General features: G+C 40.0%; 2 long non-coding RNA genes across 2 annotated transcripts in view; both read right to left on the reverse strand.

The window, feature by feature from the left end:
- The window catches only part of LOC309634623, a 360,017-nt gene extending 353,824 nt beyond the window's left edge, over positions 1-6,193 (reverse strand). The window contains exon 1 of the long non-coding RNA XR_014248254.1: positions 2,821-6,193. This is a non-coding gene — a long non-coding RNA (uncharacterized lncRNA). The remainder of the gene's footprint in view (positions 1-2,820) is intronic.
- A 3,427-nt stretch (positions 6,194-9,620) lies between these two features.
- The window catches only part of LOC309634634, a 494,785-nt gene continuing 487,435 nt past the window's right edge, over positions 9,621-16,970 (reverse strand). The window contains exon 2 of the long non-coding RNA XR_014248266.1: positions 9,621-15,405. This is a non-coding gene — a long non-coding RNA (uncharacterized lncRNA). The remainder of the gene's footprint in view (positions 15,406-16,970) is intronic.

Consider the following 16,970-nt stretch of genomic DNA (forward strand, 5'->3'; position numbering starts at 1 on the left):
TGGCCGTATAAGGATGACTGTTAAAGCTAGGTAACAGGTACATAAAGATTTACTGTGCTGTGCTCTCTTCTTGTGTGTGTTTGTAGTGTTCCATAATAAATTTTTTTTTTTTTGAAGGCTTGGAACTTCTTTTGTTTGTAGGTCAAGTTATTGTCTCATTTTTTAGTAGTTTCAGAAATATGACCTTCTTTCATCACTCACTGTTTTTAAGAATATTGGAACCTTTGGTCTCAGGAGAGTCATGTTTGGAACCTCTGAGAGGGGAGTTCAGTATATAGCTCTCAGTATAGACTAATCTCTGTTTTAGAAGGGAAAGATTTTCAATATTTTGTATGAAGTGAGAGAAAAAGAATATTTAAGAAAGTTTGACCAAGTTCAGCTTTTAAAAATTCAACTTTTGGGAAGTATAATTTACATTCAATAAAGTTCACATTTTAAATATACAGGTTGATGACACTGTGGAACTACACCCTGATCAAAGTATAGAACATCTCCACTTCTCCAGAAAGTTCCCCTTTGCCACTTGTGCTCAATTCTCCCCTCCCCCACTTTAGGAAACCACTGATCTGATTTCTATTATTATCAATTAATTTTGCCTGTTATATAATTTCATATAGTGGAACCATACACCATGACTTCTTTGTGTCCTGTCCTTTCACTCAGGATAATGTCTGTGTGATTCATTCCTGCAGTGATGTGTATCAGTAATTCATTCTTTTTTTTTTTTTTTTTTTTTAATTTATTTATTTATTATTTATTTTTAGCTGTGTTGGGTCTTCGTTTCTGTGCGAGGGCTTTCTCTAGTTGTGGCAAGTGGGGGCCACTCTTCATTGCGGTGCGCGGGCCTCTAACTATCGCGGCCTCTCTTGCTGCGGAGCACAGGCTCCAGATGCGCAGGCTCAGTAGTTGTGGCTCACGGGCCCAGCTGCTCCGCGGCATGTGGGATCTTCCCAGACCAGGGCTCGAACCCGTGTCCCCTGCATTGGCAGGCAGATTCTAGTAATTCATTCTTATTATTGAGTAGGGTACTCCACTGTATGGCTATACCACAATTTATTTATTTATTTACTTGCTGTTAGACATTGGGTTGACTCCTGGTTTGGACAACTATGAACATTGAACATTTGTGTACAATTCTTTTGTGTGCACATATGTTTTCATTTCTCGAGTAGATACCTAGGATTGGAATTGCTGTGTCATTTAGTAACTATATTTTTAACTTGTAAGAAACTTCCAAACTATTCTTTGAGGTAGTTGCATCATTTTACACTCTTACAATGTATGAGAATCCCAGTTGCACCCCATCTTTGGCAATATTTCATATTGCCAGTCTCTTTAATTTTAGCCACTCTAGTGGGTATGAAGTAATGTCACATAGTGGTTTTAATTTACACTTCCCAAATGACTAATGTTGAACATCTTTTCATGTGCTTATTGGGTATTCATATATCCTTGTGAAGAGGCTACTGAAGGCCTTCGACCTTTATAATAAGTTGCATTATTTGTCTTCTTATTGAGTTGAAAAAGTGCTTTTTATATTCTGGATATACTCCTTTAGCAGTTATATGTGTTGCAAATATTTTTTCTCAATCTGCCTCTTTATTTTCTTGATATTTTCTTTTGAAAACAACAGAAGGATTTAATTCTAATTAAATCCAGTTTAATCAATTTTATTTTTAGTGCTATTTCTGTCCTAACTAAAAAATCTTTGCCTACCCACAAGGTCATCATACATGTTTGGGTTTATTTCTGAACTCTCTATGTTATTCCATCATCTTAATTGCTGTAGTTTCACACTAAGTCTTAAAATCAAGTAGACAGTTCTTCAGTTCTGTTTGTCTTTTACAAAATTTTGTTTTCCCCTTAGATCCTTTGCATTTCCATGCACATTTTTAGAATCACCTTGTCGGTTTCTTAAAAAGAAAACTGCTGGGGATTTTGGTTGGGATTACATCATATAGATTAATTTGGTAAGAATAGAGAACAATACTGAGTTTTCCAATCCATGATCATGGTATATATTTCCATTATTTAATTCTCTAAAAATGTCCCTAGCAATGTCTTATTGTTTTCTGTATAAAGATCATGCACAGCTTTTGTTAAATTTATTCCTAAATATTTTATGTCATTTGATCCCATTGTACATGGTATTCTTTTGAAATTTTATTTTCTCTTTTTTTGTTTGTTTCTCAATTTAATTTTTAGAAGGTCATTTCTAGCTTTATTATTTTGAGATGAATACATTTACAAATTTAACAAACCATATCACTAGGTTTTCATGGCTTATTTCTCACAAAAACACGATTAAATTTACTCAATTTTATAGCTAAAATCTGACAGCATGAGGTGAAATAATTTGAATCAAGCTGTGCAATGCACACAGTCCTTCCCAGCCTTTTCACAAAGCCTCTCTTAGATGGAAGAGAACTGGATAGATGTCACCATTTCTCATACTATTGGAAACGGGAAGGAGATTGTTTCTTCTTTATACTGAGAATACCCCTAGAAGGGAATATAACCTGAGGATGACTGGAGGAAAAATAGAGAGCTTTGTCATGATTGTCCAGAGAACACGTACTAAGTGTCCTGCATTGTGTTTTTTTTTTACAACAGTCACCTTACCCAGAGCCCAGCTGGGGAGTCATTGTTCTTTCCCAGAAAGATCCTGATTCTCTGGGCTTAAGTCTGAGTTTCATGACTTTCTAGTTGAGAAAGTTTGTTTGAGTTGAGCAACTTGTTCCATAGGGGACTTAAAGTGATTTTTACTTTCTTCTCTAAAATTAAGATGGTAAATATTCTTGCTTTGATCCTTTATAGAACTTTTTTGTTTGTTTTGTTTTTTTAAATTTTATTTATTTTATTTTTGGCTGTGTTGGGTCATCGTTGCTGTGCACGGGCTTTCTCTAGTTGCGGCGAGCAGGGGCTACTCTTCATTGTGGTGCACGGGCTTCTTATTGCGGTGGCTTCTCTTCTTGCAGAGCAGGGGCTCTAGGCACGCGGGCTTCAATAGTTGTGGCTCCTAGGCTCTAGAGCTCAGGCTCAGTAGCTATGGCGCACGGGCTTAGTTGCTCCACGGCATGTGGGATCTTCCTGGACCAGAGCTCGAAGCCGTGTCCCCTGCATTGGCAGGCGGATTCTTAACCACTGAGCCACCAGGGAAGTCCATTGCTGTTGTTTTTAAATTTGGCACAGGAAGATGTGAGAAAAGGGGGTCTTAACATACACTGAATAAGTAAGCATTATTATCATCCCTTTGCAAATAAGAAACGAAGGTTCAGAGAGATCAACTTGCTCAAGGTTCCTAGTTGTTAAGTGTCTGACTTTAAAACTTTGCCTCTTCTACAGAACAAATTGTCTAATTGAGAAACTGGTGAGTATTGGAAATGAGCATGCAAGGGTAAGCGTAGGGATACTTGAGTAGGGCATGCGAGACAGTTCAGAACTCAGCCTAGGGCCACTGGATTTGCTCCCCACTTTTCCTTGTATCACCATCCCTGGGCACCACATCCATATAGAGTCTCAAAGGGGCAAGGCAGTCCAAACTCGGAACACAGCTGAAATCACACCTCCCAGATTATTATTGAGGTGTTTGCATAGATTTAAGTTTATTTACAGTGTCTGTACTGAAATTTACCTTTGGAAGCTGCAGTCAAATAATGTTTCTTAAGTGTCTTGATATGCTAGACTGGTAATAGATGCTGAGGAGGAAGTTCGCGCTACAGCCCCTAACCCCCAGAAGACTTTTCTCTACATACGAGCACAGGACATATCCCTGGGCAGATAATTCATGATAATCCCCAGCAATATACAGGTAATGCTTTAGGAATACATAGAACATTATGCTCCAGGATACAGAGGGAGTTGAGATCATGAGTGGGCTTCTATGGGTATCTGGAATCTCACTTGGGCTTTCCTTCTTTCTTTCTTTCCTTCTTGCCTTCTTGGCTGTGTTGAGTCTTTGTTGCTGCCCACGGGCTTTCTCTAGTTGCGGCGAGCGGGGGCTACTCTTCCTTGCCGTGCGCGGGCTTCTTATTGCGGTGGCTTCTCTTGTTGCGGAGCACGAGCTCTAGGTGCGTGGACTTCAGTAGTTTTGGCATGCGGGCTCAGTAGTTGTGGCTTGTGGGTTCTAGAGCGCAGGCTCAGTAGTTGTGGCACACGGGCTTAGTTGCTCCGCGGCATGTGGAATCTTCCCAGACCAGGGCTCGAACCCGCGTCCCCTGCATTGGTAGGCGGATTCTTAACCACTGTGCCACATAGTGAGTGAGTGTCCCTCACTCGGGCTTTGAATTGGTAGATAAGGTTCAAGGAGGAAGCAGGGAAGATGTACCTCCTGATAAGGAACAAAGGGAGTGGGAATATACATTCTCTGCTTGAAGAACCTCAGGAAGCCCGTGTGGCTGGAGACATGCCTATTGTGTAGTGGTTAAGCACGAGGGCTGCAGGGAGACTACCTACATCTGACTGACCACCAGTGGCTGTCTTTGAGGTTCTGGTTAGTTTATTCATCCCCTGTGGCTGTGCGTGCACAGACACACACACACACACACACACACACACACACACACACACACTTTCTCATCTGTGAAATAAGGGCAATAATAGTGTTCATCTCCTGGTGTTATAGGGAGGATTCAGGGAAACAGTGTATGAAAGCACTTAGCATGCTGCCTGGTACATAACAAATGCTGATTAAAATGATAGCTGTTTTCATTGCTTAGATGCCTCACTAAAGCAAAAATTTGCTTGGCTTCTGTCCATCACCTTCCAAAGTTATTTGCATTTGTAACCATGAGTAAGCTAGGGCTGCCATAACAAAATACCATAGACTAGGTGGCTTAAACCACAGAAATTTTCTCACAGTTCTAGAGACTAGAAGCTCAGGATCAAGGTGTTGGCAGGTTAGTTTCTCTGAAGGCCCTTCCCTTGGTGTGCAGATGGATACCTTCTCACTGTGTCCTCACACGGCCTTTTCTCTCTATACAAACCTGGTGTCTCTCCCTCTTCTTATAAGGTCGTTCGTCCTATTGGATTAGGGCCCACCCATATGACCTCATTTAACCTTAATTAAAGGCCCTCTCTCCAAAGACAGCCACATTCTGAGGTACTAGGTGTTAGGGCCTCAACATATGAGTTTGAAGAGGGGGGATACAATTTGGTGCCTAACAGACACCATTCTTACTTTCTTCTCCTCTGCTTTCAGAGTGTTAGTTTTCTTGTCAAGGTTAATCCTTCTACATGGCCCTTATCCCATCGAGTATTGCCTTCTTCTTTTCCGGTGGCTTGATATTTGGGGCTTTATATCATATCTCCTTTTGCTGTTCATTTATTTATTTATGTACTTTTTTTTTTTTTTAAAGAGATGGATAACTGTAAATCTTCCTACCTCACATACTTACTATTTATTTATTTTCTCCTTAGGTAAATTGAGAGAAGGTCCTTTGTTTTAAGATTTTTATACAGGGCAGTTTAGGTAGCAGCAAGTGACATACTAGAAGTGTGCGTGCGTGTGTGTGTGTGTGTCTGTGTGTAGGTGGGTGCATTTGGCAGTTAGCCTGAAAATTTGGAAATCCTAACCCATATTTGGACAATTTAAAAAATGCTTGCTTTTCAACTTAAAAAAGTATCAAAAATAGGAAAACCTTCTGAAGGAAAAAGGAATCATCAAAATATAAATGCTGGGGAAGATTGCTTGTCTGTATTCAAAATGCACATCATTGCTTTTAAAAAGAACAGAAAAAGGCAATGAATATTTAAAAGGGAATGTCAAATAAATGGGCACAAATGTATAATTTACAGCTCCAACGAGGAAGGACAATTTAGAGTTTTCCTAGCAACAAGAGCTCTGATGAAGAGTCAAGGGTGCAGAGTTGCTGAAGCCTCTCTTCTCTCAGCTCCCCTCCAATCTCGCTGAATTCCTGCCGTTTCAGACATGCTGTAGACATGCTGTTAACTTAAATGGTACCCAGGAAAAAAAAAAAATGCACATGCTGCGTATGGAGAAAAGCCCAAGTTCTTCCTCTTTTTATGAGCTGCCAAATCTTGCTGCTGGTGTTTACATTAAGAGAGGAATGTGATATTAATATTTAGCTCACTCCGCGGAAATATGCATTTAAGTGGGGGCAGTTTCAGCACGCAGTCTCCAGAGCAAGATCTCTGTCTCTGTGTCTTTCTTACACACACACACACACACACACACACACACACACACACACACACACACACACACACACACGGATGTTTTCTGGCTCCCATGACTAGGAACTTTCAGTTAAATGGGGAACACAACACATGGCCATCAGAAGGAGGGGATCCAGCAGAATGACAGTGTTTACAGCTACAGGGGATGCCCTGTGTGCAGGAGTGCACTGTGAACCCCGCTGGAGATGGAAGTCCCACATGGACAGCTGCAGCATCAGAGAATCCCGGTGACCTAGATTCAGCTATAGATCCGGGACTGCTTTGGCCTGTGTGGCTACCAGTAGGCCAGCAGCCTGCTTGCAGTTTCACGGGTTGCCTGGCAAACAGAGCTGACCCATTTCACCATGACAACCTGGGCTGCTCTGCTAAGGGCCGTGCACAAGGAAACGCTCGCTGCTGGCATTTTAAAGATTTCAAAATTAAGTTTACTTGGAGTTTCTGAACAACACATTTAGAAAACCCAACCAAAGCTGACATTCTTTGACAGTGGTGGAAGAGATGGAGAAGAGAAATGTGAGAAAGTTGCTGTTAGTCTTTTCCGTGTTCTAAACTGTCGGCAAAACTATCCATTTTATGTTTTACTCAGCCAATAGCATTGTAATAAATGTCTCCAACCAGAGTGTATTGATAAACAGAGAATAAGTAGGTGAAAAGGCTAAGGGATTAACTTCCATGGCCATATATATTCTGGTCTGTTAAAACAGAGTATATAGAATCTAATAATTTAAAATCTCCTATAAATAAATGGAAGTATTTAAATGTGGATTTATTATAGCTTAGGCTCAATCTTGAACTGTACAGAATTGAGTTTCATTGGAGAACTAAATTAGTATGCCCCTTGGGGGGAAAAATGGGTCTGTGCTTTGGTAAAGGAATTCCATTTAGTAAGTGTAATTTAGGAAAATCAGGGCCTGGTTTGTGCATGTGATCACATTGAAATGCAACCTCTGCTTTTTTGACAAAAACCATAGCACAGAATTGAAAGCATTTGCAGGTCTTTACATTGAAACCCATGCACCATTCTCAGCACCGCTTTTTTTGGTTGTTGTTAAATTAGCTCAGGAGATTAAACCTTAGAACTTTCTGAGTGATCTTTGGTATTTCCTACACAAAGAAAACAAAATCACAACAGGCCAAAGAATTGTTTCATACGATGCAGAGTCTTTTCCCAGTGACTGACCCTATCCTTGGGCCATGAGGGTCTTTGCTTGAGGATGATAGAGTCACACAGAGTCTTTAGTTTCAAGTAGAGGAAGGAGAAGAGTTGCCATAGCTTGGCACCATGGAATAAATCCAATGCCATTTATGGAAACATGGAAATAAAACTATAATGTATCTTTGTAAAATAAATGAGCCATTCACTTCCTTTGTAACAAAGATGTTAAGATCTTTTCTTCATTCTCTCCTACTCAGCATTTTCCATCAGTGCCTAAAAAGGTCTCCTTTTCTCCTACAAGGGCTCAGCCTCCTTTCCATATCCTTCCTTCCAAAGTCTTTCAGGAGCAGTCTCTAGCCTATGTGAAAGAATTAACTTCTGTTGGAGAAGCATCTAACTACATTTGCAGTCGTGCCACCCCTCATGCCAAGGTCAGCTGTCAGCCAAGGGTTTATTAGGTTAACTGAGGATCTAACACATTGTTGCAAACTAGATGAGGAGTTAGAAAACAAATGCCATTTGTAGACATTAGTGGCTATGGAATCAATCATTCAACTTTCAAAGTCAATTAAAGATGAAAATTAATTACCCAACACAGCAGAAAGATATTAATAGTCATTCATGGGCAAAAATGGAGTTATAAGTAGGATAACCATACATTCTAGCTTGCCTATCTTCCTGTCATCCTGATATAATTATAAATGGTGGCCCCTTTTGTATCCTCATTTGAATGATAAATTTACATGGCCTTCCCAAAAATAATATTTTCAGGGCTTGAAAAATCTTTCTTCAGTGTCTTTCTACAACTCAGTTTGCCGTCTACAGCTATGGTTTTATCAGGAAGAGGGTTATCTTTAAAGCCTGAGGTCACCACCTCTTGGCAGGAGTTCCACCACCTTCACATGATAGATTTGGTCACAAGCATGTTTCCAGAGTGACCATAACCAACACTGGGGAGTAGGGAGGTTCAGATTGGTGTCTCGTTCTCTCCAGGATAATCCGCTATACGCTACTCTCCTCAGTTACATGTTTTCCTCTAAACCTGTCCCCCCACCCCTATTGCTCTCGCTAGCGTCTCCTGTTCCTTTTCCAAGGCCTTAAGTTCTCAGATCTTCCCCTAACACCCGTCTACAAATAACTGGTAAGAGCTTTAAAAGTTTGTTTTCTGGAGGGTTATTTGTGATTTTAAAAGGAGGGAAGACTTGAAAGACAAAGAGAAAGCTTCCTTGGTGGAATTTTGTCATTCACCCTTAAAATCATAACACTCAGGCTGCCTCTCTCTTATTTTTACACCTCAGTCATCAAAGTCAGTGAAGCCAACAGAGAAGTGATCAACAGGACTCCCCAGTGTAAATGATCTGAAACACGAGGTAGAAAACAGCCTTCTAGTTTGAAATACTTTCATTCCTTGGACTACGAAGCTATGTTATGTGGTTCTGAAAATGGCATTTATGGGAAAGCACACGTAGATCCAGAACGTGTCTGTCATTTCATACTTGGAAGACAGGAAATATTTGAGATCAGTGTAATGCCAGGGCTTTTGATTTAAAAGAACAATGTACGCATGCCATATTTAAGTCACTTCCTTAATTAAATTGGCATACAGCTAGCGATCTAACTGTATGGTAATTACTTTTTATTTTGTGAGGAAAAAGTCTTATGATATCAATACATTCTGGTGGATTGTTTCCCATAGAAAACATTTTAAAATATAGGATAGGGTATTTCATTAGATCATTCAAAGTCCTTTTGATGTTTGTGATATTGTTTCCCTTCCACCCTTCAGTCACTGATTTATTAACTTTCATGGATTTCCTGGCCAAGGTATTTAAGAACTAGTGAAAACATTATCTTTGCAAATGCTTTCGGACATCCAGCTCTGAATTTCTGCATAGTGTTAATGGAATTCGTTATCTAGACATTCACTATCTTGTAGAGTGAATCATCATTGTGAATTGACCATGGGTTCGATAATTTAACTACAAGGCATTTAATGATGCAGATGACCATTTCTGAAATACTGGAGCATCCATCAATGGTAAAGAAAAAATCATTTGTCTTGATCTGCAAAAGCATGGTGTTAGGTTGAGAATATTTAGTCCTAATGCAGGTAGGATACGTGTGAGGATCTGGTCCTGGTATCATTTTCCCCTTGGAATTTTCATAAGAAATGCCTTATAGCATGATATGTTCACAGTCTATGTTAGTTTTCTTATTGAAAGACAAAATGATTTTCCATTCTTTGAAAAAATCATGGTCCTTCCTCTTTTTTTTTTTCCTTAAAGCTCTGTTTTTATTTTTATTGATATTATTAATTCATTCACTCAGTGAATATCCAATCAATACCATCTTTCTCTTTCAACAAGACATTGTGCCAGATACTGTGCCATGCAAGATATGACTTCTGCTGTCCATTGGGTTGCAGTCTGGTGGGAGGGCTGATACTTGTACTCATATATATAGTATCCCTGGCAGTGATGGCAGGCCATATATATGATGAAGACTGTGTGCTCCAGAAATCTGAAATGGAAGGTATTCTGGCTGTAGTGGAAATAATATTTGGAGCTAAACTATAGCCTTCCTTTTGATAAAGATTGGAGGACAGTGTTGGACTAAGAAGCTACAGCAGAAGCAACAACATGGGCACTAGAAGGGCACTCTATGATCAGAAAAGAGTCTTTAAAAAGTTGCATTTAGAATTCAACCTTGAGGATTAGTAGATCTGGAGACTGGAAGAATAGTTGGGAGCCAGATATTCAGGCTAAATTCTAGGCAATGAAGAGACAGTGAGATTTTAAGTAGGAGCTTGATGACTTCGCTGTGCTTTAAGAAAATGATTAAGGGCAATCTGCAGGATGAACACAGGGGGGAAGAAGGTCAATTGGGAAATTATTGTAACACTCAAGGTGTGATGTGATAAGAGTTGGAAAGGAGGTGGTAGCAATGTGAATAAAAGGGAAGACATGTAACATGGGAGTGTTATTTTATTTCCCCCGAGAATTGAGTTTGTGTTGATTAGTGAAGCAGTAAAATCAGTTATGTTTCTGCTAAGCCTTCAAAAAATGTGCAACTTATTTTGCCCATGACTTACTTATGAAATGGATTCAGTCAGTGATTTAAAAGACATACATCAAATGCTAGGTAACGATTATCATCTTACATCCAATATGTTTCCTTTCCCAACCCTCCATTCCCCACACTATGCAGGAAGAGGGGACCTTATGGACATTCCCTGTTCAACCCTCCTCCATCCCTCTGAGACTGAAGAGCATTTCTGTCTGAAGATGGGGAAACTGCAGCATAGAAAGTTTATGTATACAAGGTGGCACAAAGGCAGTATTCCCATTATACCAATTTTATTTAGCAAGAGACAGGTCAGGATGGCAGTTACTTAACAGTGAAATAATTTGACCAGGCCAAACTTTTGATGAAATGTCTAATGGGTGATGATTAATGTTGAGCATATGTGGAGGACTGAGTTTTGTCCTCTAACAAGGAACTGGTCTTAATTGCTGAAGCTGGCATGGATAATTTAGGAAATTTAGGACAATGACATTGGATTATTGCCTAGAATTCTCTGGAATAATTTTTATCTTCTTGGTCAAATTTACAAAAAAAAAAAAAAGGCTTGTTAATACTTGACTTTGCGTTGAGTAGGTCCCAATCTACTAGCTGCCCACATGGGACTGTCTATTTAGGGATTATCCTTGGCTCATCAATGGGAAGAGAAAACCAGGAAATCAGATAGAGCATAAGCTTCAGTTGAATACAGGTTTTGACAACATTACTGAATATGCATCCCAGCAAATTACACTAGCAAGCAATGGTTTCATTGAAACAATTACCATGCAGGTACATCAGTTATACATTGTGTGTTTGTATCTATTTGGGAATATAAAATTTCTGATTTTGCGTATGTATATGATGAAATAGGAGCAGGGAGAGAGAAGAAAAATAAGAAATTTTACCTAAAAGCTGAATATTCTGAGTATTTATGCTTAAACCATTTTTTCTTGAAACTACTTAGAGACCTACCCTTCAGTGTTTGAAATAGAAATCATCCTTTTAAGATTCTATTTTATCACTCATTTTTTTATTTGTACAGAGTTGCCCAATTAGGCTGTACTCTAGTGTGCTATGATTTGCCCTTCTGTCCCAAACAACAAAACTACTGGGCTTTGAAAGCTGACATATGGGGGAAGGAGGTAAAAAAGGAAATGTTTATACCTCCTCATTTTGAGGTGGCTCCTCCAGAAATCTGATACTAAATATCTTCCTGCATCTGGAGGAGGGAAGAAAGAGGCCATACAGGCATTCTGTACATAATGTTGAAATAAAACCCTCTATTGTCCACCAAGACAATAGAACTAGTCTATAATAATGTAGTACAAGTAGAGCAGAAACTACACAAGCCAGCAATGCAATCTTTGTTCCAGTGTAATCTTCCATATCAACCATCGACAATCCCCAGGGGTAGGAGAAAGGCCTTTCTCCTATTTCCCATACATAACTCACCACCCCTTCTCTCTCTCTCCTTGCTGTGTAGGAAGCAGTGTAATAAGGCTCCCTTTCGGGATGGTTAAACACGTTTGACAACATAGGAACTGTCCTAAATCATGGCCAAAGTCTCCAACTAAGCTTGAACTCTTTGTATGGATAAACAAGTTGGTTAGTTTCATTTTCTGTTTCACAGTCTGCAGGTGTTTCCTTTGGTGGGAGGAAGAGAAGTAGAAATACTGAGAAGTATGATCTGAGGTGCTCACAATCAACGCGCTACTTGGGAAGGTAGCATTTCAACTTTTATCTAGAAAGATAGCATCTTTCTATAGGAGTAGGAGGTGAAGACACAAACATGACTAAAACAAATTAAAATATCCAAGAACATCGGGAGGAAGGCAGAACACTGACTGAATACACTGAAGCTGACACATAACCAACCGTTCCCTAATAGTTCACCACTACCTGGCCCTCTGCGAGGTACCGGCTGGCTACCGCGGAGAAGAAAAGGATTGGTGTGCTGCCGTCTGCATGCGGCTTTCATTCATAGTGAGCATTCTGCCTAAATGCACAGATGAGTATCGGACAAATATCTCCCAGTATTTTTCTTGAGCCTAGCCACATTTGAGCCTATAAAATTGCTTGAATTTGTCCATACTTAGTCTTGCTGAAACCTATGACTTCAAGTTATGTGCAAGAGTCAGAAACAATTCCTAAAACGTGTCCTGCCTTTTTGCAACCATAAAATTAACTTTTTGTTTAAGAGAAAATTCAATCTGTTAAAAATGTTTTATAAATGAGAGAAACTAGTCTGTAAAGATAAGACCATTAAGAATTGTGAAAGCAATCAAAATAGGACGACTGCATATTAAAAAAAGAAATTGAAAGGGCTCTGGAAGAAACCGGTTTATGCTGATATCTTTGCTTTACTGGAGAACAAAAGAGAAAGAAAGGCTCACAAAGTTCATAACCTCTTGACATTCTACCTTTCTCATTGCTGGGAAAGGCTGGTCCCACATCTTTTTGGTGCACCTTTCATTTTGGTACATGTCTCAGAGTCTGTCACGTAGAGATGTTCAATACTTCTTATAAAGGTGTAGGGATGTACCAGTGAATAAAAACAAGGACCCTGATCTCACAAACCTTATCATCTATAGTGGAGACATACAATAGATATATAAATATTTGAGGGAAAAGCTGTTAAAAAGAAAAAAAGCAGGATAAATGGAGAAATTTACAGAACTGTTAAATTGTTGAGTAGCTTTTTAATATAGAGCTATCAGGGAAAGCCTCTTTGGTTAGGGGACATTTAGCAGAAAGCTGAATGATGTAAGGGAACATGCCAGGTAGATATCTGGGAACAATGGCTCTAGACAGAATAAACAGCAAGTGCAAAGGCACGGGGGCAGGTATGTGTCTAGTGTTTTTCCAGCTATGGGGCCAGTGTGCCTATAACAGAGCAGGCAGGGGTGAAGTGGGAGTGGGAGGAGATGAGATCAGAGAGGTGAAGAGAAGGGTGAATAGAGAGATTATGAATGAGTCTTTTAGGCAACATTAAGGAGTTTGAATTTTATTCTGAATGAGATGGATAATTTTTTCAGAGTGCAAAATGATACTGAGAGGAGGACATCCATGTTTTGAAAATGATCTTGAACAAAGATCATTTTGTTTATACCGAGAAAGTTTGGGTTAGATCTGCAAAATAATATTTGGATTTTAAGGCACTTAATCATTGGAAAAATTTACCAAAGAACAATAATAAATCTCAGTCTCTAGAGTTATTTAGGAAAGGCCATGTTTATTTGACATGAACTGCCATCTAGAAAAAAGGATCAATGTGCTTCCCCCCCCCCAGTCGTTTAATCCACAGTCAATTTGATTAACCACATAATCAAACGGATTTAGTAATTAAGACTACAGGAAAACTGGAATGCATTCAGCTCTTCAGTCTATTGTTTTTCATCAGTAGGTACTTCCCAGGGGAAATATCCATTTGACAGCCTCTAGGACAGTGGTTCTGCTTTATTTGGCCCATGAACAACTTCAGTAGATCTTCGGTTATTTATTCTAGAAAAAAAAAATTTTTTTTTTAAGATAGTACCACCAGGGGCTAGACATGAAGGTAACTTGGGATAATGCATGATTTAATATCAAACTGATATTTAAAAAATATTAACCCAATACTCAGTGGGAATGCAGAGAAATGAATTATCTTTTATTAAATATTATATACAAACCAGGTTCTTAGCAGTTACCTTTCAGTGCTCAATAAGAACATTATGTTAAAAAAAAAATTTGGTAAAGCTTTTCCTATTTTTCTGTGTGTTTTATTTTTTTTGTTTTTTTTTTACTGCTTTCTTCTGTGCTTTTTCAAAGCCTCAATTTGTTGATGGCATGGTAAAGTGTTTAATGTTTAGATAATAAAATAAATAATTTCCATAAACAGCACCGTGCTGAACACTTCTTATTGTCAGAATTCAGCACTCTGTGATCTTTAGTTGAAGGCCTTCATGCCATTTCCCCAAGATACTCAACTATAATAGGTTTATCCTAGTAAGGAAGGTTCTCTATTTTTCCTCTCAAAGGTACTGGGAATGGGATCAAGGCACATTGATCCTGTGACATTTTGGTGGCCTTTATACATTAGTGACAGTTAGTTGCCAAGCTAACGGGCCGTATGAATAGGTTATAAACTATAACGCTACATAGGGCTTGCCCAAGGGCCAAATAAGGGACTTCCTAGGCCAGCTAAAACTTACGGCAGGGTGACCAGGCTGAAGAAGTGTGGGAGTCCTGCCTCAGACTCCTACTCTAGCTCTTATCCCAGGCGTCCTGCGAGTCCCTGAGACCGCCGGGTCGTTCTCTTCCCCGTTCCTGTGACTCACTGCTTGAGAGGCTCTTTTATCCCTTGCAGAGCACGATGCCCACAAAAGTAAGGGATTAATAATCCGTGTTTGTTGGTTCTGGTTTCTGTTTGTTTTAAACAGTGATGATGGATGCTCTAGTTGCTTTTAGAGACTGGATTAAGGAGTTAGATGGTGCTTGTGTACTTGTCAACCAAGGCTTTAGAAAAGCAACGTGTCTCCAGTGTCCAGAATAGTCACCCTTCTCCCTGGGCCCAGGCAGAAGAGCTACACAGTCCTGCCCACCCTGCTCTTCCCCTCCCATCCCAGGGTCCTCTGACAGCATGCTTTGTAAGCTTGTCTGTTAAGAGTAGGGACGTCAGTGCGCATTTCTGCCAATAACAAAACCAAAGTTCCACGCTTGCAAAGTGTGAAGTCAGTCCTGGAAAGGGAAAGTCAGCCCACTTCCAGAAATTTCTGGTAGATCCCTAAGCTGGATGAGACAAAGAATTGATAAAATTCCCTGTTGCCGTGATGAGATCTGGAATGCTTGTGCAGTTCTAAGCTACCCATTTCCATTTCTAAGCAGTCTATTCTATCTAAGCCCCTCCACATACACACTTTCCATGGACCTGCCATTACACACTCAGTACACATGTTCAACATTGAATGCAATGTATATTCATGCATCTGGTCTGCCTTCAGGGCAGCCTTTTTTTAAAAAAAAGTTTTATTTTATATTGGAGTATAGTTGATTAACAATGTTGTGTTAGTTTTAGGTGTACAGCAAAGTGATTCAGCTATACACATACGTGTATCTATTCTTTTTCAAATTCTTTTCCCATTTAGGTTATTACAGAATATTGAGCAGAGTTCCCTCTGCTCTACAGTAGGTCCTTGTTGGTTATCTATTTTAAATATAGTAGTATATACATGTCAATCCCAAACTTCAGGGCAGCCTTGAAGCTGGTAAGAGCACGAGTCTCAGGGCACCCCTCTGCAACCATCTAGCTGTTCAATTTCAGGGTGAAACTGTTACCAAGGCTGTTGCCCCAGAATCATGCCCCCGCCCCTCCCTCAAATGTAAACCAATTACAGTACTCATCTAAGTTTCAAGAGGAAGCTGCAAAGAGAAAAAAACAAGAGCTGGTTAGAACCAACTAGGCCCAAGATGGCGGAGGATTTGACTTCCAGTAGACCTTGAGCCTCATTGTAATGCATTAGCATGCTAAATGACACACCCACAGGCACCATGACAGTTGACAATTGCCATACAAAGACCAGAAAAGCCCATACAAGGACTAGAAAGGAGAGTTGCATCAGTTCCAGGTCCAAACCACACCCTTGTTCTCAGATAACTCATGAATATTCCTCCCACTCTTTCCAGTTTCCCCCCTTTTACCTCGACCCTCCTATGTATTTGGCATCTCTGCTCAGCTTGGGTTGAGAAATTGATTTTCAAACTAGGTTCCCATTTCTCCATTCTTTGGCCATCGAACAAAGCTTGTGCTCTTCCAGTCCCAGCATCGGTTTCGTTATTGGCTGTGGGAATCCAATCAGAAAAAGAACCTCCCTGGCCTAGACAAGGGGTCTCGGCCCAGGCTAGGTCTGCTGCCTGGGTCCAGTCAAGCAATCCAGTAACAAAATGAGGGGACTCCCTAGGATGACCTCTGATGTCTTTTCAAGGTCATGACCTTCAACTGTCTGCCTGTCACTACTTCCCAAAAGAACCACATCCCTCATCCTTTCTCCAGACATTATTTCCCCAACTCAGTTTCTTACCACATTGCGTGGCAGATATGGAGGTGGGGTGGGATGGCAGGAAGGAGAAGGGAAGGGGCGGCTCAGATTGTTTTCTGAAATGATTTTCTCCGAAAGTTTTATCCAAACAGTAATATTTGCAGTGGGAGCATCTAGAATTACCATTTGGAGGGCAGAAGGCAGCACTGTAGCTCCGAGTGGAATTGCCCCGGTGCTTCTGCTGAGCTCCAAGCTTCATGAAGTGGAGGGAGGGACTGGATCCTCTGAAAGGCACATTTCCTGTTAATAACAGCTTCCTTATACTGAGTGCCTATCAGGAGTTATTTAATTTAATCAGCCTAATAGTTCTATGATATGGATATTATTATCTCTATTTTATATGTTAGGAAATTGGGATGCAGGAGGCTTAAATAATTTATCCAAGGTCACACAGCTAGGAAGTAGAAGAACAAGCATTCAAACCGAGGGCTCTTTGTGTTCACGATTTGTGTCCTTTCCACTACATGAATTGCCTC

Source organism: Balaenoptera borealis, assembly GCF_965194805.1.
Source record: "Balaenoptera borealis genome assembly, chromosome: 9".
Classification (NCBI taxonomy): domain Eukaryota; kingdom Metazoa; phylum Chordata; class Mammalia; order Artiodactyla; family Balaenopteridae; genus Balaenoptera; species Balaenoptera borealis.